The 26,449-nt window shown below is 50.1% G+C and overlaps 1 protein-coding gene and 1 long non-coding RNA gene across 8 annotated transcripts in view; both read left to right on the top strand.

Annotated features, from left to right (window-relative positions):
• Nucleotides 1–244: 244 nt before the first annotated feature.
• On the top strand, nucleotides 245–9,965 carry LOC122457137. Its single transcript, XR_006276495.1, has 3 exons — nucleotides 245–313; nucleotides 7,022–7,028; nucleotides 9,955–9,965. It is a non-coding gene; the product is annotated as an uncharacterized LOC122457137 (long non-coding RNA).
• Nucleotides 9,966–11,449: 1,484 nt separating this feature from the next.
• ATP2B4 (ATPase plasma membrane Ca2+ transporting 4) overlaps nucleotides 11,450–26,449 on the top strand; it is a 109,235-nt gene continuing 94,235 nt past the window's right edge. For 2 of the 7 annotated variants that reach the window (XM_038380195.2, XM_038380203.2), the window contains exon 1: nucleotides 13,649–14,229. The gene's annotated coding sequence lies outside the window, so the exon portion shown is untranslated. Of the gene's footprint in view, nucleotides 11,952–13,648; nucleotides 14,230–26,449 lie in introns of those variants that run through there. The other 5 variants (XM_038380196.1, XM_038380197.1, XM_043500519.1 and 2 more) reach the window with 5 other exon arrangements.

Raw genomic sequence — 26,449 nt, 5'->3', positions numbered from 1 at the left:
CAGAGTAGCAGCCGTGTTAGTCTGTATTCGCAAAAAGAAAAGGAGTACTTGTGGCACCTTAGAGACTAACAAATTTATTAGAGCATAAGCTTTCGTGAGCTACAGCTCACTTCAATACAGTGAGCTGTAGCTCACGAAAGCTTATGCTCTAATAAATTTGTTAGTCTCTAAGGTGCCACAAGTACTCCTTTTCTTTTCACTTATACTAAGTATCCCATAACTCCTTGCATTTGCTGAAGTAAGGATTTGGCAGAAGCGGATAAGAATCTTGTCAAAATCAAGATACAGTCATTCTATGTCTTAGTACAAGCTGGTGCAGTACTGGGTTATATTCTCAGCGCCTATACTGACAGCTTGCTGTATGACCTTGGACCAGTCTCTTCCCCTCTCTGAGTTTCTCCTCTCACTCTCTGTCTACATTGTCCATGACATTTTAAATTCACTGGGGCAGGAGCAGTCCCTTGCTAGGTGTGTGCACAATGGGACCCTGATCTCAGCTGGGTCCTGTAGATGCTACTATCATACAAAGCTTGATAACGAGCTCTTCCATTCTCTAGCCTCTTGCTCGGGCTGTATATGAAACACCCTAGAATTAAAAGAGAGGATGTGAAGGGACAATGCTCATTTGAGATACAATTGAGGCCCCTCCACTACCCAATGAAAGTTTTCCCACTGACTCATGGGAGGTGGAGCGTGCGTTCTGACCGTGTCCATTAACACGGCCCCAGTCATGAAAAAGTCAACATTCTACTTATATCATCACCTTGGGATTTCAAGATACCAGAGCATTTTCCTGTACTTTCACAGAGTATCAGGGTTGGAAGGGACCTCAGGAGGTCATCTAGTCCAACCCCCTGCTCAAAGCAGGATCAATCCCCAATTTTTGCCCCAGATCCCTAAATGGCCTCCTCAAGGATTGAACTCACAACCCTGGGTTTAGCAGGCCAATGCTCTGGAACAGGAGACCATGGAAGACGTATCTCAGGTGTTCTTCTGCAGCAGCTGTTGGTAAATGTAGACATTGTAGGGGTAGAGACTAATAGATATAGGGTCTGATCCTGCTCTGGGCAAAGTTAATGGCAGAATTGAAGGGTAGGATTCCACCCGTTCTCAATTATCCAGTGCCAATGGGGAAAAAAAATACCATATCTCAGTTTTTATAAAAGTCTAATAAAGAACTGCTTGGTTTCGTGAATGATTTTGACTCATCATTTCTTTCATAAAGCAAAAATTTGCCCAAATCCCTCCTGTACCTTATTGCCAGTTGTCCCCATAATAAAAGTAATTGCGTAATTAGAAATTAACGGGGCTTTTACAGTAATTGATAGCAGTGACAGTCTAGCAGATTAGTGCTTGACAGAGTAGTAGTGGGATGTTCCGTGATTCCTTTTGTGGGCTCAGAAGTGCTGTCGATTCACTAGCAGAGTTGGTTTTCTTGAAAGTTTCTGCTTTTGTTGCACTGAGTGAGAGAAAGAGAGGAGATCATGGAAGGCAAGCTAGTGAGTCAGTCTAAACAGATTAGGGAGACAAAAGGTGGGAGGGGTGATAACAGAGGCACAGAGAGGGGAAATGACTTGGGCACCCTGAGACACTTCCCCCTTTAAGGAGGTGATGCAAGAGAGCTGATGTTCCACCGGCATCCAAGTCACTCTCTACTACACGCCTGCTACTCTGAAATCTCTGACAAGCAGCAGCTGTGAAGCAGAGGTGAATGATAATCTTTCTTTTCTGCCAACCTTCATTTATGTAGACTGTAAGCACGTTGGGGCAGCAACTGCCTCTCACTAGGTACTCATACAGCGCCTTGCACCTGATCTCAGCTGGGGCTTTTAGGAGCTACTGAGGTACAAACAATAACCAAGAGCCAAAAGAGCCAAATGCAACAATGAAGAAAGCATTGGAAATGTGTGACAAGGTGTATTGTGTGGGCAGGTGAGACAGAAAGCACAAATATAATAATAATACCACCTCACTCTTATACCCCATTTTTCATTATACCCATTTAACAGATGGGGAAACTGAGGCATGGAAAGGTGAAGTAATTTACCCCTGGTCACCCAGCAAAGCTGGGACTAGACCCCGCATCTCCTGAGTTCCAGTCCAGTACTCTAGCCAGTAGACCACATTGCCTTATCCCACCAGAAACACTAGATGAGGGAGGACAGGTTTAAGAAGTCCTGGTCCCACCACTGCCCTTGCTAGATTCAGATCAAGCCTCTGAGCCCTGCATGGCTTCATCAGTCACCCGGGAACATCTTCTCAGGGCTAATCTACATGAGAAGTGCTACAGTGGGGCAGCTGACCGATGCAGCTTTTTCGCTGTAGTGGGCCTGGCGAAGATGCTCTGGCGACAGGGGAGAGCTCTTCCGTCGCATAATAAAACCTCTTCCGCGAGCGGCAGTAGCCATGTCAGTGGGAGAAGGTCTTCCACTTACGTAGCACTGCTCACACCGGTGCTTAGGTCGGTATAACTTACATCGCTCAGGGGGTGGCTTTTCCACACCCCCGAGCAGGGCTGTAACCAGGTCGGGGCGAGTGGGGCGGCTGCCCAGGGTGCAAAGCCATCGAGGTGGCAAAATGAGGGGGAGAAATGGAGGGAAAAAAGGCAGGGGGCGCAATTCTGCTTGCTCACTCCGGGTGCTAAAATGCCCTAGTTACGGCTCTGCTCCGAGCAACATAGGTTATACCGACATAACCTGTAGTGCAGACTAGCCCTCAGAGAAGCCCTTCTTTCCCACGGCTGCAAGGGCGTTACCATCACAGGTGTTCTTTACTCCTTTCCCACATGGAAAGAGCTTGTAGAGGCTGGCAGACTCTTCCATAAACCCCCAGCATATTAAACCATCCCTCTTGCCAAACCAGCGTGTTCAAACATTTATGCGGCTGCAGGCACATAAAACGGAATTGCTCACACCCTCTCGCCTATATTTTGCCCAGACCGGAGAGAGATTTTACAGCCGCCCGGGGTTGTCTTAGGTTTAAGAGTAAGTCACTGTTTCCATTATAAACCCTGAGAGTCAATTCTGCTCTCCAGTGCAAAGCTGGATTAATTCCGTTGTAGCCACTCTGGATTCACCTCGGTGTAGATGAGATCAGAATCTGGCCTTGGGTTTTGATGGGCTTATAACCTGGTTGTAGGGTGACCAGATGTCCCATTTTTATAGCGACAGTCCCATTTTGGGGGACTTTTTCTTATATAGGCACCTGCTACCCCCCACCCCCTGTCCCGTTTTTTCACAGTTGCTATCTGGTCACCCTACCTGGCTAATTTAATTCACTTTGGGATAAAACTCTGCTTACAAGTTCCCAGCCTGGGAGACATTGAGAAAAAAATCATTACAAACTTCTTTATTCTTTTTAAAGGTGGTATCACCAGCTAAACCCAAGGTTTTACAGATCAGCCCAAAGTTCTTTTCTACTTTGAACAAGTGTGGTTTTTTTTTTTTTTATTGCCTGTCTCTTTCTGTCTTGTCTTTTAGCTGGGAAGCTGTTCAGGGCAGGGAATGAGTTATATTTTCCATTTACAGCCCCTAGCACAGTGGGGCGCCGTTGGGATCTTCGGGTGCTACCAGGGTACAAATAATACAAAGAATCATCCCTGTTGCCTCAAAACTCCAAGGTATAGGCCAACCAACTTCTCACTAACGGGGCTTAGGAAAAATCTTTCCCAATGGGCAGGTTTTCCAGTCGCTGCCTACTGCAGCAGTTCTTGTGCCTGAAGCAGCCGGTGCTGGCCACTGGCAGAGACGGGATACCAGGCTGGGTGGATCCTGCTGTGATCCAGTCTGGCAATCCCTATGTTCCATATTCAAGTCAGGTTCCAGTGGGAGCTTTTCGTGGCTGGCACCAGCAATGTTCTGAACCAGTAGTGTAGTAGCTGCGTCGGTCCCAGGATATCAGAGGGACAAGGTGGGGGAGGTGATATATTTTATTGGACCAGCTTCTGTTGGTGAGAGAGACAAGCTTTTGAGCCACACAGAGCTCTTCTGCAGGTCTCTCTAATGTTCTGAACTGTCCCTTTATAGGGAAGTTTCAGGCATCTCCTCCCCCACCCCACCCCCAACCCCTTCCTGATACTTTCTGATGAACTGCATCTGAGCTCAGAGCATCTGTAGCAACGTGGCAAACAAATCATGACCTTGCCCATTGCGTTCTGTTCCTCTGGGTGCCTGTCGGGCCTGATTCTCCCCGCACATTGGGCAGAGTTGCAGACTGGGCAAAGCAGGTGGGAAATATGGCCCTCCCCATGCCCTGGTATAAACGACTGCACCTTATCCAGGGTGCAGGAGAATCAGGCCTCTCATCTTCCCATCCTGAGGCTGCTCTCCAAAGTAGTGCACGAGGCCAGAACCATAGCTCAGTCTCTGCTGAAAAAGGAGAACAAATTAAATATCTAGCCGGCATCCAAGAGAAGGAGGCCAAAGGTGCAGGCACAACATGAAGGAGCCGCTCCACCTAGATCCCCAAATCCCCATAATGAGTGGCCTGGTCCCACCACCACAGTCTTTGTTTCAGAAAGTGCCCGGGCCGCCCTCCATTTCTCCAGCTCAGGACTGGCCTCAAGTGGGACAAGTGGCTGCTTTGGGTATCCTTGCTAACTCACAGCTTGCTGCCCCCTTTCCAGCAGCAGGACTGCCGGAGAAACTCACAAGCCCCCCTGCCAGTAGCGGGTCTGTAGGAGGCAACAAATCATGGGACCTGCCGTCAGTGGGAGCTATAGGTGCTCTATCCTTCTAGGCATCTATTATCCGCCCATCACGGGGTGTCCTCTCCTTCCTGAAGCTGTGTGACTGCGGGTACGTCTACACTGCAGCTGGGACCATGCTTCCCTGCTGCCGCAGTTACACAGATGCGCGCTAACTCTGCTTGAACTTGCATGTCAAAACAAAGCAGCCCGGCTGCAGTGGGCAGGGGGCCTGCTCAGGCTAGCCACCTGAGTGTGTACCCAGGGGCTGGGCACAGTTGTACTTGGGCACGCTGCCACGGCCACACTCCTGTTTTCAGTGGTCTGGCTCTGCTCCAACCAGAGCACATCAGTCTGCCTGTGCTGGGAAGTCCGCACCCAGCGGCAGTGTCAGCGTACCCTGGAAGGGAAGCTCAGGGGGGCTGAACTGCAGTCGAGACAAGCAGTCCGTGGGGGAGCTGCATGCCCATAGCCGCCCCCTCCCGGCACAATTCCCCGTTTCTAGCAGTAGCAGGGAAGCCTGATCTTTAGGCTCTGACATCGAACCAGGAGGCGAAAGTCCTGTCTGGCACAAGCAATACAAAGGACATCCTGGCTGCAGCTCATTCCTGCTTGGGGTCCTGTTCCAGGGAACCTTGGAAAGCCTGAAGCCAATGCAGTGTCCGGGCTGGAGGGCCTGCCCCATGGAGGCTGCACCCTTTCTTGGGGATTTGGGGATCGGAGTGCAGCAGGCAGGGGTGGCCCAAGCTTTCCAGAGCACCCAAGGGGTGGAGCCTTTGCCCCCTTGCGAGGGGACAGGGTAGCCCTGAGCAAGAGAATGGAAAGGAACAATGTGATACACTTGATGGAATGGGATGCTTGGCTACCTTTGATCATGCAAGCCCCTGGCTATCATTAGCTCACACACAATGCCCCCTGAGAGGTCAGAAATGTTCTGTTCCTCCCAAGAGGAAACTGAGGCATGGAGCCAAAGTAACTCGCTACAGGGTAAATGAGAGTGACCGCTGGGATCACTTGGGAGCTCAGGAATTCTCAGCTCCCAGGCCTGTGCTCAGACCACTCCCCTCTCTTGTATTTGGTGCCTGCTGTATGTCCCTGGCGGGTTATTGTCACTCACAAGGGGGTCACATTAGGGTCTTAGTGTGTGAAGAGCTCCAAATGGGGGAACCGTGATGTTTTTACCCGCTCTGGGCCAGCAACTGGAGAGGGGAAGATTGGGCCAGCCCATAAATTGCTGAGTCGGCGCATGGCCCCATGACTTTACTCCTCCCTAAAGCTGTCTTTGGAGTGTATGGCCAATAATAGTAGAAAAGAAAAGACCCGCTTGGGTCCAGTGGGGTTTGGCAGCTCCCTGGCAGCTGGCACTGAGTCACCAGGATTCATTCCTTGCCCCCGGGCTAGCGTGAGCAGAGGCTGCAGGTGCAGCTGGGAAATTTCTGCCTCAAAATCACTGGCTGGGAAATAGAATAGTCCCTTTCTACCTTCCCTGTGCATATGTGCAGCCTCGTGAATTCCTCAGGCAATGGAGCAGCCTCTCTCTCCCCAGGCATTGGCTTAGGAAACCAGTCACTTTAATAAGCAACATGGCTCTGGTATCTCCGTGGGGCAGGGCAGGCCCGGATTTTCCCAGCTGACTCTGTGTGGATCACAAGACGCCCCACCTAAGACACCAACGTCCTTATTGGAAAACTTGAATTTCTTGCTGTAAAACACCCAGAAGAAGGGCCCGATCCTGCAGTCGCAGCTGTGCTGGCTGAGCTGTGCACCCATGAGTGCATGGGCCTGCCCATCCTGCTGTGGGAGGGGGGCCTTCTAGTTGTGGAGAGTCATGCCCGCGACAGAAGAGGGACCGTGGGCAGCAGCAATGCAAGCATCTCTCCTGTTCCAGCCCCACCGCTCCACCAATTTTTTGCAGGCTCCTGTCCCCATCCGGGGGAAGGTTAGGCCGGATCCCTTAGCTGTATCTTCTCCCACTGATCGGCCGCATCATGGAGATTCCCATTATTAACACCCCACGTGGCAGTGAATGGAAAATGGACCTGTACCCCCTTCCCTCCCATGCCACACCCCATCCCTAACACCGGGACAGACTGTCCGCTGTCCTCTAACAAATGGAGCTGTTGCAACCTCTGAGGTCACATGACATTAGAGTTGCATCACATGTTGCGCCTCTTACATTCTGCTCTGCTATGGGGAGTATTTATTTAGAGGGATCACAAGATAGTGAGAGTGGGTGGCTTTGTGACCTGTTACATAAAGCTGGCTGGGCAGCGAGACACAGCTCTCAGTGTGTGACTCCAGCCTGCATTGTGCTCTGGGGCGGGGCGTGGAAGGAAGCGGGAGGGTACCCGCTGCTAGGGCTCTTTAGGGATTCAGCACATGTTTCCTTCCTTTGCCAGCCAGATCTACTTGCTGCAGAAGGAAAGGAAAGGAGCCAGAGCGCCATTTCCTCTCCATGCCTTCTTGGGTGGCTAGTAGCACCGTATGTAACTTGCAACTCTGCAGGCTCTGGGCCTCAGTTACACTAAGGCCCCTCGATGCCACTCGGGCAACATAAAAGGATCTAAAAGTGGGAGCAAAGATCCCCTGAAAATCCTCCCAGGCCATCTCCTAAGGGGTAAATCAGGGACATATCTAGAGTGCCCTGCACTGTGGCTTTTCTCTGCTTCCGAGGACTCATCAGACTAGCCACTAGAGGCTGGGGCAGCAGAGGGAGAGGGAGGGTTATGTTGCCTAATTAGTCCCTGGGTAACGTTTGCAGAGCCAGAACCTTGAAACATCTGGAGTCATTTTATTGTCTTCGAAAACATTACAGTGGAGCTAGTCCAGGCTTACACTGGTGCAGCTGAAAGTAGAATCTGGCCCTGGCTTTGCAAATAATAATAATAGTAATAATAATAATAATAATAAGAGAGAGTGAAGTAATATATTTTATTGGATCAACTTCTATTGGTGGAAAGGACAAGCTTCTTCTTCCAAGACCACCAAACCACACAGGGACAGGATGACTGCCTCTATAAGAACCTAACCATAATGTGTACGGAAAAAAGTTGTGTGATCATGGGGGACTTCAGTGGATGCTGGAGGTCTCATCTGGCCAGGACTAAAACGTCCTTTGAATTTCTAAACATTATAGGTGGCAACTTTCTAACTGGAAAAGGATTGCAGCCAACAAGGGAATTCTATACTAGACCTTACCCGTAACAGATAAAGAGGATCTGATCATGGAACTAAAAGTGAATGGTAGCTTAGGTACAAGTGATTATGACTTGATCCCATTCATAATGGGCAAGCAGAACAAAGTCCAAACCAATCATATCTATATATGCTGCTTTAATAGGGGCAATTTCACAAAGACGAAAACAATTATGAGTCAAATCAGCTGGGAAGAAGAATTTAATCAGAAAAATGCAACTGATAATTGGGAATCAATTAAGAACACCTTAGTAGATGCCCAAAAAAGTGAAGGCAGCTATAAATACAACACACAAGTTTTAAAAGAGCTGGCTGAGGCATTTGCTGGACCATTCACATTGATTTTCAATAAGTCCTGGAGCACTGGGGAAGTTCCAGAAGACTGTAATAAAGCTATTGTTGTGTCAATTTTTAAAAAAGGGTAAATGAGATAACAAGGTTAATTATAGGCCTGTCAGTCTGACATCAATCCAGAGCAAGATAATGGAGCAGGTAATAAAGGACTCAATTAATAAAGAATTAAAGAATTCAGTAATGTAATGAATGTAAATCAACATAGATTTATGGAAAATAGATCCTGTCAAACTAACTTGATTTGTCTGGTAATATTACAAGTTTGATTGCTAAGGTAATGGTGTTGAAGTAGTATACTTAGACTACTTAGACTTCTGTAAAGCATTTGATTTGGTACCTCACAACATTTTGATTAAAAAAACTAGAACATAAAATTAACATGACACATGTTAAATGGATTAAAAACTGGCTAACTGATAGGTCTCAAAATGTAATTGTAAATGGGGAATTGTCTTTGAGCAGGTGTGTTTCCAGTGGGATCCCGCAGGGATCGGTTCTTGGCCCTACGATAGTTAACATTTGTATCAATGATCAGGAAGAAAACATAAAATCATCACTGATAAAATTTGCAGATGAACAAAAATTGGGGGCGTGGTAAATGATGAAGAGGACAGGTCACTGATTCAGAGCGAACTGGATCATTTGGTAAACTGGGAACATGCAAACAATATGACTAAATGCAAACATATACATCTAAGAACAAAGAATGTAGGATCCTATTCTGGGAAGCAGTAAGATTTGGAGGGCATGGTGGGTAATCAGCTGAACAGGAGCTCCCAATGTGATCCTGTGGCCAGAAGAGCTAACGTGATGATGGATGTGTAGACAGGGGGATCTCAAGTAGGAGTAGAGAAGTTATTTTACCTCTATATTTGGCACTGGTGTGACTGCTGCTGGAAGACTGTGTCTTGTTCTGGTGCCCACAATTCAAGAAGGATGCTGATAAATTGAAGAGGGTTCAGACAAATCCTGAGAATGATGAAAGGATTAGAAAACCTGCCTTATAGTGAAAGGCTCAAAGAGCTCAATCTCTTTAATTTACCAAAGAGAAGGTTAAGAGGCAACTTGATTCGTCTAAAAGTATCTACATGGGGAACAAATATTTAACAATGGGCTCTTCAATCAAGCACAGAAAAGTACAACATGATCCAATGGCTGGAAATTGAAGCTAGACAAATTCAGAGTGGAAATAAGGTATACATTTTTGACAGTGAGGGTAATTAGCAATTGGAACAATTTACCAAGGATCATGGTGGATTTTCCATCACTAACCATTTTTAATCAAGACGGGATGTTTTTCAAAAGAGCTGCTCTATGAATTATTTTGGGGAAGTTCTGTGGGCTGATATACAGGAGGTGAGACTAGATGATCACAGTGGCTGCTTCTGGCCTTGGAATCGCTGAATGCTCACATTGAGCGATCAGGTGTGTAAGTGTTTGCAGGATCTGTCGTTTAGATGGTAAGCTATAGTAAGCAGAGACTGTTCTCTTGCTATGTGTGCTTATAGTGCTTAGCACAACAGGGCCCTGATCTTGGCAGGAGCTCCTAGGTGCTATTGTAATCCAAATAATTAATAATAATAAAATTGAAATACAAAGAGAGATATGCAAACGTACTTTCAAGTCCTCTGTTGAGTACATGGTAACCTTTTCTTTTAAAAACATACACCCACAACTGCGAGCTGAAGTGATGTGTGAAGTGAAGTGATTTATCTGTGAAGCACCTACATGGGGAGGGAAGCCATGCAATGGGCTTACGGTTGCTGGAGCAAGGTAAATAGTGAGTCATAATGCACTGGAATAATAATACAAATCACAAGGAACAGAGGGGAGAGAGCCAGGAAGGATGGTCCCTTTGTTAAGATGCTAGCCTGGGACTTGGGTTCAATTCCCTCCTGTGCCACTGATTCCTGCATGAACTTGGGCATGTCACTCAGTCTTTCTGTGCATCAGTTAATAATAGCACTGCCCTGCCTCACAGAGGTGTTGTGAGGATAAATAGAGATAGTGGACATGCTCAGATGCTATAGCTAGGTAGATATATGGTGGGAGGAGACCAGAAAGTCATTGACTATTTAGAGGATGGGAGCAGCCAGTTTAGCCCCGATCCCACAACTGACTATATAATCTGTCTTCGCTGGATCTGAGCTGTGAGAGAGGAAGGGTTTCATGACTCCCAATAAGTCACTGAAAAAGTAGATCCAATGCTAGATACAAACATTTCTAACCATGCACCTTTAATTAGAGAAGCCATGGGTATGTGGAGACTTTCCCTATATAAAAGGACCATATATGAGGTAGACTTAAAGCTCTGCATTTAGGCCCTGATCCTGTAAACACTTCTGCTTGTGAGTAATCTTACCCATGCATTACAGTAATGTACTGCGGCTACTTATATTTGTAAAGTTACCCACATAACTTATACCCACCCGCATAAATATTTGCAGGATCAAGGACTTATGTTCTGTAAAACAAAGTGGTATAAAACCTAAGGGCTTGTATGCACACGGAGGTTGCACTGGCTGAACTTACTTTGGTTTACAGGAACAGGCTAAACCAAACCAGGTTTAAACCAGTTTGAGTGTCCACACACAATAGTTGCACCAATTTAATTAAATAAGAACATAAGAATGCCTGGTCCATCTAGCCCAGTATCCTGGTTTCTGACTGTGGCCAGTGCCAGATGCTTCAGAGGGAATGAACAGAACAGGGCAATTATTGAGCAATCTATCCCATGGTCATCCAGTCCCAGCATATGGCAATGAGAGCTTTAGGGACATGGGGTTGCATCCCCTGACCATTTTGGATAACAGTCCTATCCTCCAGGAACTTACCTAATTCCTTTTTGAACCCAGTTATACTTTTGGCCTTCACATCCCCTGGAAAAAAAGTTGCACAGGTTTTGCAAAGAAGTGCTTCCTTATGTTTGTTTGAATCGTGCTGCCTGTTAATTTCATTGGGTGACACCTGGTTCTTGTATTATATGAAGGGGCAAATAACACTTCTTTGTTCACTTTCTCCACACCATTCATGGTTTTATAGACCTCAATCATATCCCCCCTTCGCTGTCTATTTTCTAAGCTGAACAGTCTGTGATGGGGCATCTGCCCCACACTGGCAGAGAAGGGGTTAAAAGCAGCCTAGGGAGGCTGTGCAGGGAGCAGCCAATCAGGGCCCAGCAGGCCCATATAAAAAGAACTGCAGGGGCAGCTGCTTGGTTGCTACAGGGGGTTCAAGGGAGAGGATGGGGTTCCTAGATGGCTGTAGTAGGGTAGTACCTTAGCTAGGGCAGCTGTTAGTGGGGACTGTGGGAGCTAGGAAGAACTGCTGGAATGTGCAGGCTTGAGGCCCTAAGAAGAGGGCAAAGAAGGTGTTGGGGCTGCAGGGAAGTGGCTCATGAAATTGAATCAGCAATGGTGAGAACTTAAGGAGAGGAAGCTGCCAGCTACAGGATCTGTGGACTGGGACCCACACTAGTGGGTGGGTCTGGTGCCCCCCCTGGGGAAGTGGCTGGATTACTGAGGTGCTAAACCTCCTTTGGAAGGTGGCTGTACAGAAGGTGACACGGGTGGGGGGCTGCATCATGAAGAGGATGCCATTGTCCTTGGAGTGATGTGGGTCCAGGAGCAGATATGACAGTGGGTGAAGTACCATTGGGAGAGGGTGCACTGACCTGTGGTGCTAATCCCCAAGATTGCCAGCAGGAGGAGCCTGTGTGGTGAGTGAAGCCCCACCATAAATTCCAGTGTTTTTAATCTCTCCTATGGAAGCTGTTCCATGCCCCTAATAGCTTTTGTTGTTGTCCTCTGTACCTTTTCTAATTATCTTTTCTGAGATGGAACAACCAGAATTGCATACAGTAGTCAAGATATGAGCATACCATGGATTTATAGAGTGGCATTATATTGTCTTATTATTGATCCCTTTCCTAATGGTTCCTAACACTCTGGTTGCTTTTTTGACTGCTGCTGCACATTTAGTGGATGTTTTCAGAGAGCAATCCTGGGTGGCTCCAACATCTTTCTTGAGTGGTAATCACTGATTTAGAACCTATCATTTTGTATGTTTAGTTGGAATTGTTTTCCAACGTACACTACTTTGCTCTTACCAACATTACATTTAATCTGTTTTGGGATTTTTTTTTGTAAGATCCCTTTAGAAGTGTTGAATAATTTTGTATTGTCTCCAAACTTTGCTACCTTATTGTTTGTCCCCTTTTCCAGATTAATTACAAATGTGGAACAACACTGGTCCTGGTACAAATCCTTGGGGGACCCTGCTATTTATCCCTCTCTACTATGAAAACTGACCATTTATCCTATTGTTTCTTATCTTTTAACTAATTACCTCTCTGAGAGGAGCTTTCCTCTTATACCATGACTGCTTAATTGGCTTAAGTGCTATTGGTGTGGAATCTTGTTAAAGACTTTCTGAAAGTCCATGTACACTATCAACTGGATCATACTTGTCCACATGCTGCTTGACACTCTCAAAGAACGGTAATAGATTGGTGAGGCATAACTTCCCTTTACAAAAGCCATGCTGACTCTTCCCCCAACATATTGTGTTCATCTGTCTGATTCTGTTCTGGACTATAGTTTCAACCAATTTGCCTAGACTTTCCAGCCTGTAACTTCCAGCCGTGGCATTACATCAGCTATTCTCTGGTATGAATTTATTATTTTGTGTGGAGCAGGCTTAAGATCAACAGAATCATCTCCATAACTAGAAAAGGAGTACTTGTGGCACCTTAGACTAACAAATTTATTAGAGCATAAGCTTTCGTGAGATGAAGTGAGCTGTAGCTCAGGAAAGCTTATGCTCTAATAAATTTGTTAGTCTCTAAGGTGCCACAAGTCCTCCTTTTCTTTTTGTGAAGACAGACTCACACGGCTGCTACTCTGAAATCTCCATAATTAGTTCTTTTACAAGAAAGCAGGAGGATTTGGTGTATAAATTTTGGACTGACTTGTCTCCTCCTGTTTGCAACTCAAATTTTTGGCCAGGGCCTGAAATCTCACAAGTGAAACTGACTAGAAAAAAGTCAAACTGATCAGCCTCCTTCTCATTGTCCAACCTGAGTGAAAACACACAAGCCAAAGCATCACCAGTAATGAAAACTACTTGCGTGCGCCCCCTCCCCCCAATCTTGCAATGACCTCTACACAGCCAAAACTCTCCTGCACTAATGCCATGGCAGGATCGGGACCCCAGATCTCCCCACGGGCTTCATGCTCAGAAACCCACATGGATCTATGAAGGGGGGAGGGATAACCTCTTGGAGAAGGGAGATCTGCCTTTCGCCTCTCCCCCTTAAAAAAGCCAAGCCCAGAGCCAGCAGCAGCGGGGCTGGGACTGTTGCATGGGAAGCCACCTTAAGAGACTTCCTCCTCCTCTCTGGGATGGGGTGAGGCTGGCGGGGCTAGGCAGTGGCGTTGCCATGACAAGCGTTTTCTTAAGCTAGCGCCGCTCGTGTGGGACTCGCTCCATTTGCAAAGGGCTGGCTCCGAAAACGGGGAGAAGAAAGGGGGCGAGGGAGGGAGAAGGGGGGGGGGAACAAACCCACGCCTCGCCCCCTCTCTGCTGAGCAGCTTCAGCGCAGAGATCGGCGGGGGGGGGGGTTGTTGCTGGTTGTCCTTAAAGCCCCTGCAGCGTGAAAGGACGGTGGTCTCTTTCCAGCTGCTCCCCTCCAAACTTTGGGAAGAGCAAAATCCAGCGAAGCGGGGTGGAAAAGCGAATCCAGGAGCTGGGGATTTTTTTTTTTAACCCCTTCCCGTCCATGGAAACCCGGGGGGGTTTCCCAGCCCGGTGGAAGACGGGCTTACTGGAGGCGGAGGGGAAGCAGCCGTCGTCTAGGAATTGAGGCCACTGAGCGCATGGCGCTTCCCCCCGCCCGCAGCCTGCTCTTCGCCAGCCTGAAGCGCCCGAGCTCGGAGCCGCTGGGCGGGTTGTAGCCCTGGGGCTGGAGGAACCTCGCCTGCCGAGCCGGGAGCGCAGTAAGTGGCTTGTCCTGTGGGGCTGGCAGCCGGTCCCCTTCCACCCTGCATGGATCCGCTGTTCCATGCAGGGTCAGGGGCTGGGATTTCTGGGGGGGGGGGTTGCCTGGCTTCCTCTCTGGCCAAGGAACAGGCACCGGATGGAAACCTGTTGCAAACCTATATTCCGTGCCTGTTTCTCTCCCTGCTCCGGCGCTACTTGTCCGCAGAGCGAAAGGAGGCAGAAGAGAGGGGATCAGCGGGGGGATAGGGAGGTGGTGAGGGCTGGAAAGCAGACGGGGGGGGGGGCTGGAAAGCAGAGGGGTGGGTGTGTGTGTCTCCTCAACTCGCTGGTTGCAGCAACACGAACAAGCTCTTTTGGGGGGATGGGGGGGGGGGTATTTCCTTTCTCCACGGAAATCCAAGCCGGTGACTCGCCCTGCCATGCTTGCAAAAAAAAAAAAAAAAAAAAAAACCCCAGCCCCTGGGAGCCCTTGGGAGTTTGCAAGCTATAATTAGCTGTGGAAAATTCAGGGAGTTCCCTTAAGTGGAGCTGGGTCTGAAACCGACAGAAATGCACTGTTGTCTGGGGGGGGGGGAGTGTTTCCTAGGAGAAAATACCCGGGCGGGGGCGGGGAAGGAATATTTGTAAAATGGAAAAAAAGTTTGGTGCTTGTATGTGTTTGATCAGGCGAGGAGGGTGACCGTGCTGCTTACTGGCTGGGTTGGTTGACTTTGATCAGAGGCAGGGTTGCTGGAACAATTTGTATAGTGGGTGGCCCTGAGAGCCCTTGAACCAAACTGTAAACCCTGGGTATGGTGGAAACCACAAACCACTTCAAGTCAGGGGATGTGATAGCACCTAGGATCAGGGGAACTTTCATTTTGGGGGGGGGCATAAAGTAGAACCCTATTCCTCACCCTTGTCTTCTAGGCTTATTGTTTCTTGTCCCAATTTTCTCTCCCTCTGGTCCCGATGGCTTGGTTTTTGTTTTTGTTTTTTGGCAGGTGTGGGGGGGGGCGGGGGCTTTTTTCCCTGGATTCAGATTGGGTCGCCTGATGCAGCAGTGTTTTCTTGTGCATTTTTCCACCCTCAATATTTCCTCTACCATCCTTCCACCCGGCTGGGAGGCGGGTAGTGGCACTGAATTCCTCTGCAAAGGAATCCATGCCAGTGTAGAAGACTTCTCAAAGGAGAACTGGGTGGTGGAAGCGTGGTGTCCGCTATCAAGCCTGGCACTATCGAATAACCGATCGCTTAGGCAGTGAAACAACCAGTGTGTAATTCTGCATACCTGCATGTGGGTGCCGGTCTGACTGTAGCAGACTGCAAGTTCCCTGGGGCAGGGACTGTCTCTGGCTGTGGGCACTGGAAGTCTGAGCCTGGCTGGGGCCTCTGAGCACTATGATTATATAAATAAGGTAGGGGTGTGTGTGTGTGTGTGTGTGTGGGGCCAGCACGCTAGGCTCTAATACAGTGCATGCTGCTTTATTGCTCTGGTGCATAATGCCTGGTCTGTCACCCCTACCCCTACCGTTGAGCTTGGCTTCATTTGAAAAGGGGAAGCTCATTTCCCCAGTCCTGCCTCTCCTAACCCCCACCCACTGGGAGGGCTGCCAGGCCTGCAGATGCAGAGGGTTGGGGGAAAGGTCAACTAATTGGGTGGGGTGCAGGGGGATAGGGTCAGACATTTTGCTCCCCTAAGGGACCCACCAGTGTCTAGTCTATAGGGGGATTTGCCAGGGGAGCAACAGGACACAGTGGTCTGGCTGGGATGCTGGGCTGGGAACATGTGCTCCCAGGGCGCTCCGGCTGCTAGGGAGGGTGTCGGTGGGTTCTGCCACTGCAGAGTTCCATCATCAGGGAGATGGCTGGGGGCACTGGGTGTGGGGGGCTGCTTTCCCTCCCTGCTCACACACGATCCCTGCATGGCGCAGCCTGGCTTGCTGTGGTGCAGCAGGTAGGGTGGGGGATGCTTTTAAGGAACAAACAGGTCAGGGATGGGGGCTCAGCCAGGAGTGAGCAGGTTGCCCTGCCTCTTAGCAAGGGGGGGGGTGCAATGAATGACAAGCATGAGGGGGCCAGGATGGAATGGGTGGAGGGAGAGGCTGCTGCCTTCAGCCCCCCAGAGCCAACGAGGAATTGCACACTGGGGCACAGAGGAGGGGCAGAATGGGCCAGCTCAAACCACCTAACTGGCCCAGTCTGATTTCCAACAGGTGTCAAGATCTGGCTTAGCTGTCCCTTCAGAGGGGTGGGGTGCTGCCTCCTTGCTCCCCTCAGATCTCCAATGGGGGGCTGTGGGCAGGGTTTCATCCCAGGGGGACACCGCAGTGACTAAGGGGAGGGAGTGTGGGGCCCATGCTGGTAGCAGAGCTAAATTATTCCAGTGGGGGTGAGATACAGACAGATGTGGCTTCAGGGGGCACACCCCTCCTTTATTCCACTCAATGGAGAGGATCCCACCCTTGCAGCAGGGCACTCCAGTACCCCCGGGCTGGCTGGGTTCAAGCCCTGCAGTCTGACCACACTGATCCATTGTGCTGGAGTGGGTGGATACCTGCAGCAGATGGGCATGGAATTGAAGGAGCATCCTCCTGGCCTGCACCCTCAGGCAATCCTGATTGACTCCCCACCAGTCTCGTGGCAGGTGGCTAGGAAGAAAACTCTAGCGGGGGAGACTCCTGCCTGTTACTACGCTTCTCCTTGGGAGAGCTGCAGTCGTAAACCTCTCTGGCGGCTGCTGCTTGGTGTCTGGGTGGGTCTCCCTGACCTTGTTAGCCTGCTCTAGGGGTCACAGGGAGCATCATCCTCTGGATTCCCCCACATCCCCTTGTTGCTCAGGAGGGATCACCCATATGTCTTGTCTGGTGTGCTGGGGTGGCTGGCTGCATGCAGCTGCAGGATAGGATAGGTGCATTAGACTGGCATGGGATGGGCAGTGTGCATCTTTCCCCTCTGGACTGCTAAGCCTGAGCAATCCAGCTTCAGGCGCCAGTGAGAAGAGGTTCTCGCAATCTCGGCTGGGTGATGTTGACCCATGTGGAATAGAACCATCAGTGCTGTTGCTGGTCTCTGCTGGGGAAGGGTCAAAATAGCTGTGGGGTGCAGGCTGCAGGTTGGGATTGAAGCACACTGTCTGGCAGGGCTGTGTGGGAGTCCAGGACTGAAATAGTTGGGGGGGGGGGGGAGCATCAGGTGTGCTGCAGGGCAGCAAGCACTGAGGTGCCCTGGTAGGGCTGCTTGAGCATTCGGCTTCGGAACAGGCAGGGATGTCAAGTGTATTGGGAGAACGAAGCTGGAGCAGCACAGGGTAGAAATGCAGGCAGGCGAGTAGACTAGCAGGATGTTTCAGGGTGGGATTGTGGTGCGTTGGCAGCGCTATATGGGGGCAGTTTGCGCCATGCCATGCCTGGCGCATTCATTCCCTCCTTCTTGTCTATTCCCATCCATCAGATCAAAGCAAAATAAAAAATAAGCAAATAAAGCGGAAGGACAAGCTGGATTGCAGCCCACATGGCCGGCAGACAAATGACTGGGAATAAGTGCTCTTCCGGCTCTTATCTCTCTCCCCTCTCCATCCCCAGCACCCTTTTTGTTGCTTGGTTCTGTGCTCTGTAGCTTTGGAGCGTTCTTCTGTCACATTGAGCATCTGGTTTGAATCTGCATGCTTTGTGGAGTGATGCTGCTTGTTACACAGCTGGGAGGAATGTGCAGTGGGTGGGAGGGGCCCCCCCCCATGCTCAGTTCACGGGCTCGCTAACCTGCCCCAACCCTTTTTCACTTGAGTGTGATGCTGAGGGTCTCCCTGCAGCTCCAAGGATTAGAGGGAGCTTTTGTGGGAGAGGCTGAAATCTGGGTGGTCCCTTCCTGCTTGGCAGAGACCAATTCAGGCCAGAATTGAAAGTAAAGGGGAAGGGCATGGGAGCTGGTACAATGGGTTATTGTCCTTGTATCCCTGGGGCCCTGGGTTTGCATGGGGCTTGGATCATAAACAACATAGTTTGGTAAAGTTGATGGGATTTTTGTCTGCAATGCAACACACCACATTAGAGTACACCATGATGGTCAAGAGCCTGTGACGGAGAGTCATTGCTGTGGCTGAGTGGGGCTACAGGCTGGCGGTGAGGTGGATCACTAGAGCTTGGGACTGGAATAGTAGTGAGCTCTCAATCAGGATTGAGGGGTGTTGGTAGAGGGGTGCAGGAGCCTGGGGTTGGAACAGCAGTGTGGGAGGTCTGGGTCAGGCTCGAGATGCATCGACAGAGTATGGGGGGGGAGCCCAGGGCTGGAATGCAGATGGGGTGGAGGGTCGGGGTGGAGACCCCTCAGCACAGGTAGGAGGACCAGGGCAGGAGTGGGGTGTGGTGGCAGAGGTGTCAGTGTTTTGCAGGCTGCCTCAGCTCTGCCTGGCTCCAATCAGTGCTCTCAATCCTTTACTTCTCTGAGCACTGAAATGCACCTAAATATTGAATAACGAGAGAGGCCGACTCCCCCACTGCCCTCACATCCTAGTCAGAAGTAGTGGCATAAAACTCCCTTTCAGTGCCAGCGACCAGTGAGGTGCTGCTGTGACCTCTGACTTAGCTGCTGGGTGACTCCCCCCAGGGAGTTGCAAGGTAAGATCCAGGAAAGGGATGATTTGGGTGTGGGACAGGTAGCAGGGGCAGGACTGCACCATCTCTGGGCCTTGGCTTGGGAGGTGTGGGGTGATTGTGGGTTTCTTTCCTGGTCTGCTGCTGGCTTGTTGGAGGCTGTGCATAGGGAATCCTCTCGGCTCCTGTAGAGAGTTAGACAACCCCAGAGCCTTTCCTGGGCATCTGTTGAAAACTGAGTTCCCCACAGGGCACCTGTCACCAGAGTTTCTGGGTGTTGGTTTGTGGCAGGTAGAAAAACCCTCCACTTGGTTTTCCCCCAAGTGAACAGCCCAGCTGTGCCAATGTTGGCATGAAAGGTGCCCAGTCTGTGCCCAGTGGGGAGGGGGCTTTTGTTGTCTGCTGGACATACTCTTGGCATGACTGCCCAGAACTGAGCAGGGAAATGCCCTGCCAGGCTGCTACACTCTGGGTGGAGTGGTGAGAGGCAGCAGACTGACCACTTTGGAGATCAGTTCTGTGCATCGATGGAGCAGTGGCAGGGTGAGTGTCAGCTGAGCTGGATGCCCTTTCCCACTCCCCAGGGCAGTTCCAGGTCCAGTCTGATCAGCCAGTGATGCCCCTGCTGAGGCTGCAGTGTTGTGACGTGGGCACAAGTCTGGCTAGATCTGCACTAATATCCCTGCTGGGAGCACTCCTGGGGGAAGGTATGGAGATTGGGGAAGGGCTTTGATGGCAGCAGGAAGGAGCGAGGGTTACTTGGTGATGCCGAGAGCCAGACAGACCTTCCCTTCCCACTCCAGACTGAACATGGGTCTTTCCAAGTGGGAATTCCCTGCCTCTATTAGCCTGTAAATCCATGTGTCTGGTTGCAGATCTGCCTGTTGTCAGTATGCCCAGGGACTTGTCTGTCCCAGGCAACCCAAAGGTCCCACCAGGGCTGCTATTGTAGCAGCATTGGGAGTCCTAGCGCAGACAGGTCGTGGGCACCCATTGGGTCCTCGAGACCTGCATCGAGTGGGTGGCTGAAGCTGCAGGGCCTGTTCTACACTAGCCCTCCTGCTGACAAAGGCAGTGGGAGATTTGAGTGGAGGAAGGGCTCCTGTAGCCATATCAGAGGTGAGCGAAGCCAGCGTGCAGGAGAAGGCAGGGAGAGGCTGCGCTATTGTCCTCTTGCTAGGAAGAAGCTGGGTGGCACAGCTGCTGTGACGAGAGCTCGCTCCTACTCTTCCTCCCCAGGAATGCAGTTCCCGGAGGCCCTAGGCTGCCTGCACTAGATGAGCCTTCTCCACGGTTTGTGTTGGCCTATCCCCGTGCACGGGAGCAACCGCAGGCACCCTCATGGCTCTGGTCTAGAGTGACCAGATAGCAAATGCAAAAATCGGGATGGGGTGGGGAGTAATAGGCACCTATATAACAGCCCCAAATATCAGGACTGTCCCTACAAAATCGGGACATCTGGTCACCCACTCTGTGCCTACCTTGTCCTCCCCACCCACCTCTGCCTGTTTTGGATAGCTTGACCCAGGGGGGCAGGGGCTGTCATCTGTCCCTTGTCTATACAACACCTAGCCCCTTAGGGGCCTGATTCCAAAAGTGGTGCTCTTGTAGTGTGACTAACTCTGCCATCCAACCCATGTGGGAGCAGCTGGCCAATGCGCCACCAGCTGCTACCACACTGTGTGCCTGAATGTCCCCCAGTGCTGCCATCACAGGTGCGGCCAATGTGGTGGTGACAGTAGTGGGGAAATGTAGCCTGGACTAGGCCCGTTTGGTTTCTCTAGTGTCTGCCCTTTCCTCCTCCTCCCCGTGCTCACCTCACATCTGAAAGAAGGGAGGGAAGGGGGTGCTGTACATCTCTCTGGGGACCTGGGATGGGGACATCTTTGGAGGTTAAGACATATGGGCTGGCTGCATCTAATCCTGCTGCCTCCTAGGTAGGGCCTTGCTGCACTTGGCAATATCCTCAACTCAGCCATCAAGGTAGCAGCACTGGTCTTGTGGGGGGCCCAAAGCACTGTGCAGGGGTTTGCACTGATTGGACTAGTCAGAAATTCTTACTCATCAAGACCCCCTGAATGCCATCATCTGCACTAAAGGTCAGTACTGTTGCACGGACACCAGTTGCTGGCTCAGGTCTATCCCTGAGCATAGACAAGATCTGTATCTGCTTGAGTAGGAGGCAGGTTTGGGGGAGCAAAGCTTCTTTGACCCCATTTTCCTTCTGCTCCCCTGGGCTCCATAAGGCTGTTTGTCTTTGGGCCTGTCAGCTGCAAAATAAGATTTGTACTGGGGCCTCCCAGACACCATGAGGTTTCTGGTTAACCTTGCCAATGTGGGCCTAACGGTGTTTCTCATCCGTGCTCCAGTCCCAGGCTCTCCATAGCTGGGATGCTATTGGGGGAGATGATTACATCCCATTTACTGAGCTGGATCTTGACAGCACTGGGGAGCTTCTGTTTTGTAACAGCGTCACCTAGCAGCTTGCCCAGCGATGCCAGTGATGGTCTTCCACTCCGTTGCTCCGTTTTGTGTGATTTCCTGTGCACCCATCTGTCCTTCCTCCATGTTTTGTCTTCCTTCTATTCTCATGTCTCCTATCTCTCGTACACACCCTTGGGAAGGGCCAGCCGGGACTGCAGTATGTCTGGACAAATGCTGCTCCTCCTATCCGGGGAAGGCTGCCCTCCACTCTTCCCTGTACCTACATAGCTCTAGGAATGTTAGCTGCTGAGGGTAGGTTCAGATAAAGGAAGCTGGGGCTAAATCTCCTTGCAGGTTGCAGAGGAGGAGAAGCAACACAGTGGCCCAGCTTCACTGATTCTCCGCCCTGGGTGGATCTAGCGGCTCTGGCTGAACTTGTTACATGCTGCATCAACAAAGCTGTTGAGGTTGTTTTTATATTTTGGCACAAGAAGCCACGCGGGAGGGAGTAGGGTAGCGAGGGATTGGTACCTGCTTGGTGAGTTTCCCCTGCTGGGGATTCTAAGGTAACTCCAAGTCATAGAACAGATTCCCAGGGCCAACCTCCCTGACTGGAAACTGCCATTTAAATACAATGAATGCACCCTCCTTTGGCTTTGGGAATTCCTGGGCTGGGGCAAGAATTTCCTTCCCCATAAACCTCGCCCCAGCCTGATGATTATAATACAGGAGTACCTTGAGGCTCCAATGGAGATTGCACAACACCCAGTGCAATCGGCCCCAAACACATAAGCAAGAGGTGTTTCTGGCCCAATGAAGAAGATACGGTAGCTCAGGCTCCAATATGGGCTAGCTGCCTGAGTAATTGGTTTGTCCAGGATCCTGGACTGGCTTGTGCAGCCCACTTTGCTGCAGCTTTACTGCTCTTGCGCTACTAGATCAAAGCCACTCGGGTAGGTCTACACCTGCTGCCATCACGCTTTCAGTTGCAGTGTAGATATGCCCAAGGTGGCTCAGGGAATCTGCCAGAGCTGGGATCTGAACCCAGTTCAATTCAGTCCCAGTCCAGTGCCTTGGGCACAAAACAGCCTTCCTCACCTCTGTTTTCTCTCCTTGCCATTTGTGCTCCTGTACTTCCTAGCAGGGTTTGCCACTGATGTTGTTGATACCAGTACCTGAAGTGCTGAGATGCTCCTTCACAGAAGCTGTCCTTAATAGACCTAATGGATGATCTGTCCCCTTGGTGGTGGTGGTAGTAGTGATGTCTGATAGTTACACAGCATGTCATTTCGAAGGTCCTGAATAGAGCTGGTCCAAAAACCAGAACAATTACTGAAATTTCAAAGCTGCTTCAATTTGCTGGGTTCAAAAGGGAACAATTCCCATGCCCAGATTTTCTTTAAATGTCTTTTTTTTCAATCCAGTTTAGTTTCAATGCTTTCTAGATCAGTGCTTGTATTGCAGATTGTGCATGGGAGGAGCTGGGGAAGGTATGAGAAAGAAAGGGTGTAGACTGTACATGGTGGGGATGTGCAGGGAAGACGGGGTGCAGATTTCATATGTTGGGAGCCAGGGGGAATAGGAGGTTCAAAGTGCACAGGCTAGGGACCTGTGGGATGGGAAAAAGGGGTTCAGATGGCAGCTAGGGAGGGCAGGAATGTAGGGGATGGGAAAGAGGGGTACTTAGGCCAAGGATGGGGAGAAGACTGAGTGGGTAACACTGTCTCCCAGCAGAAGTGGGGCTGTCCTGTTGTGCTGGAGGTGGAGGGGGTCGATTAGAGAATATCTGAAGATGGCACATGGTGGTCCCAGGCACTCTTAGCCTGCCCAAAGTCTGTAGTACACCAAACACCCTTGGCCAGCTGCAGACTATCTGCAGCGGCCTCTGGTGTTTACCAAGGTGGGGTGCTTGGATCAGGGTGCAGTGTCCCAGTTGCGGGTCCTGTCTCGGTGTTTTCCCTCAGTTCCAACTGGCTGCAGCAGCTCTGTTCCCTGGCTTTCCCTGCCAGGGCTTTCTGAGGCTGAACTCCTAAAACATCTGACTTTGATGCTGTTTTCATTAGTTGCTTCTGGCTTTAATGTGTGGGGATAACCATTTCCATAGACTTATAAACCTGCCCCTCTGTTTGTTTTTCTTTAATCAAGGCTTTTTTGCAGTGGGAAAAGGCTTGATGCACAATACATCAGCCGTTTGCTCTGTGTGGTATGACAGTCACCCCTGGACAATGGCAGATTAAATATTGATGGTGATAATACTTTGCCTTCTGCAGCACCCTCTGTCTGAGAATTGCATGTCAAGAATGAGTTAAGCTTCAGCCTTGTGCGTAGGGAGTCAGTGCTCTGTTATACAAATGGGGAAACTGAGGCACAGAGCAGGCAAGTGACTTGCCCAGTCTTGCAGCAGGTCAGCAGCAGAGCTGGGAAGAGAACCCAGGTCTCAGTAGATCCTAATATCCTCCTCCTGGCCAATTCTTCAGTCCTGTGCTAGGGAGTGAATGGAAAGGAGGTGTAGCCATTGTCTTGGATGAGACTTTTCACCCTTCTGTGCCTCAGTTTTCCCACCTGAAAGATGAGGAGGCTGCTGCTCCGCCTCCCACAGAGGTGAGATTGGGTTGCAGGGGTGGGTTGATAGTATTTGTAACGGACTCTGCAGATGGAAATGCTAAGGAGTGTTTGTTATTCCGTACACTAATGAATGTCGAAACCAATCATCTACCTGCTGATCCCTGGAATCAACTCCTGACCCCCCCGTAACTCAAGTGACCTCCATGTGGAGGAGATGCAAGCCTGGGGCCTTGATAAGACTGCAGATGTCAGATCAGGGCTTGCAGGCAATTCTGGCAGCTGCTCTGGGAGCCCTTCACCAGCTGAAGGGGTACTAGGGCTGAGTGGGGACTCCATTTGGGCCCTTGCTGTCAGTCCTTTGATAGCAGCTGGCTATGGGGAGTGGGCAGACCTCCTGGCCTGTGTGGAGAGCACAACGCTGGGACTCTGGACATATGGCTCTTCTGCTGACTTTGGGCGAGTTGCTTCCTCCCTCTCTTTTTTCCTCACACCTTTGCCAGTCTGGTCTGTTTAGACTATAAGCTCTTTGGGGCAGGGATTGTCTCCCGCTATGTATATGCACAGTGCCAAGCACAGTGGGGCCCTGTTCTCTGCATAGGTGCTATTGTAAATCAAATCAAGCGCCTTGCTTCCAGAATGAAGGCAAGTCCAGTTACTCCAAGAACAAATCCCAGCTGACATCAGGAGAGGGTGGATGGTTTAGCACCTTCCTGTAATCAAATTACCTTACTATGTGGAAGATCCCCTTAGAGAAGTTGAACTCCACCCCAAACTGGAATAATCACTAACTTGGCTACTTTGAAATGCTTTGGAAGTAGTGGGTTATTCCACCTGCACTTAAGCACAGTGCCTGGATCGGCCTGTCTGTACCAAATAGCCCAGGCTTGAAGGCAACTGTGTGGGCATCCTATCAACATCCCCTTCCTACCCCTGAAACTCACTGCTGTGATGGGTGCGAGTGGCTATAAGTTTTGTCCTCCCCATGTCAGTGCGTCAGCTGGGAGCCTGAGCAGGAACAGCTGTCAGAAAGCTCCTTACCATTTCTGAATTCTTAATTTGGGAGATGATTTCATGTTTCCCTGCATCTCTTGCTTGGAGCACATGCTCAGAAGCATGGAGTGTGGGTTGGTTTTTCAGAGAGATTGAGCTACACCTTCCAAAGGGCTATGCTGATTTACACTAGCTGAAATCAAGCTGAGGATTTGGTCCACTGACCCAATTCTCTGCTGATGGGGCAGGGGATCTGAGTGGTGAATGTGTATGGCAGAGATGAGTCTGTTCGTTCTCAGCAATCAGGGGATCTTTGGGTATGTCTACACAGCTGACAGCACTTCAACGGGGCTGTATAGTCGTGGCTCCAGCACTGGGGGAGAGCTCTCCCAGCTCTGTAAGAAAACCACCTCTGCGAAGGGAATAGCTCCCAGCTCTGGTGCACTGTCTACACAGCTGCTTTACAGCACTGAAACATGCAGTGCTTGGGGGTGTTTTTTCAAACCCCTGAGCAGAGAAAGTTTCAGTGCTGTAAAGTGGCCGTGTAGACAAGGCCTTAGAAATGCAAGGCTGGAAGGGACCTTGAGAGGTCATCTAGTCCAGCCCCCTGCGCTGAGACAGGACCAAGTAAACCTTGACGTCCCTGATGTATTTGTCCAGCCTGTTACTAAAAACATCAAATGATGGGGATTCTACAACCTCCCTTGGAAGCCTATTCCACAGCTTGACTATCTCTATAGTAAGAATTTTTCATAATATCTAACCTAAATCTCTGGCTGCAGATTAAGCTCATTACTATTTGTCCTACCTTCAGCAGACATGGAGAACAATTGATCCCTGGGCTCTTTATTACAGCCCTTGAGACTAACTATGCCCAGTTATCTAAACCTTTCCTGGCATAAAACCTGACCTAAACCCCTTTATCCATCTTTCCTAGAGTGTGGCACCCAAAACTGGAGCCAGTACTCCAGCAGGCAAATAACACCCAACTGCATCTACAGCCAGCGTGGGACAGTGCTTTTTGAACTCCTCTTTGTAACTCAGCTCAGGCCTGTTCTGCCAGGGCTGTTCAAGGCTTTTGCAATTGTTTACTACAGCAGCTCCACTGGGCTGAACATTGTACAGGTACACAGGGGAATGTCTGCCTGGAAGAGCTTATGATCGGAACCGAAAAGACAGACAAGGTCGGAGAAAGGAAGGATTTTTACAAACAAGGCATAAATTTAAGTGAGTTCCCGAGTTCATCCAGGAAGTTTATGGCAGTGCTAGGAATCAAACCTAGATACTTGAGTCCTGGGCTAGTGCCTTAAACACAAGACCAGCCTTCACCCCTCTCAGAATGGGGGTCCTCTGCTTACACTGGGGAGAGGTGCCTTTAGTCCCCAGGGCTGCCAATAATGTATAGTGGAAGAATCTGAGTGGGACTAGGGACGCTGCTCCATAGAGACTGGTTCCTAGGCCCACTCTGTGCCCTCGAGTTGGGGGAAGTGGTAATAGGGAGCAGCATTTCTTAAACCTCCTTCCTTGCCAAGGATCAGAACAGAGATCCGCTCACTGGCGCTTTGATTCCCAAGTCTAAAAATAAGCCTGCTGGCCCTTGGAATGATGAGACTTCGTATCTGTTACGAGAGCCCCAGCCCTGGAGCTGCATGTGGGGGGGCTGGTA

Source organism: Dermochelys coriacea, chromosome 21, assembly GCF_009764565.3.
Source record: "Dermochelys coriacea isolate rDerCor1 chromosome 21, rDerCor1.pri.v4, whole genome shotgun sequence".
NCBI classification, from domain to species: Eukaryota; Metazoa; Chordata; order Testudines; family Dermochelyidae; genus Dermochelys; species Dermochelys coriacea.
The sequence above is the reverse complement of the archived record's forward strand: the minus strand, read 5'-3'. Positions and strand labels throughout refer to the sequence as shown.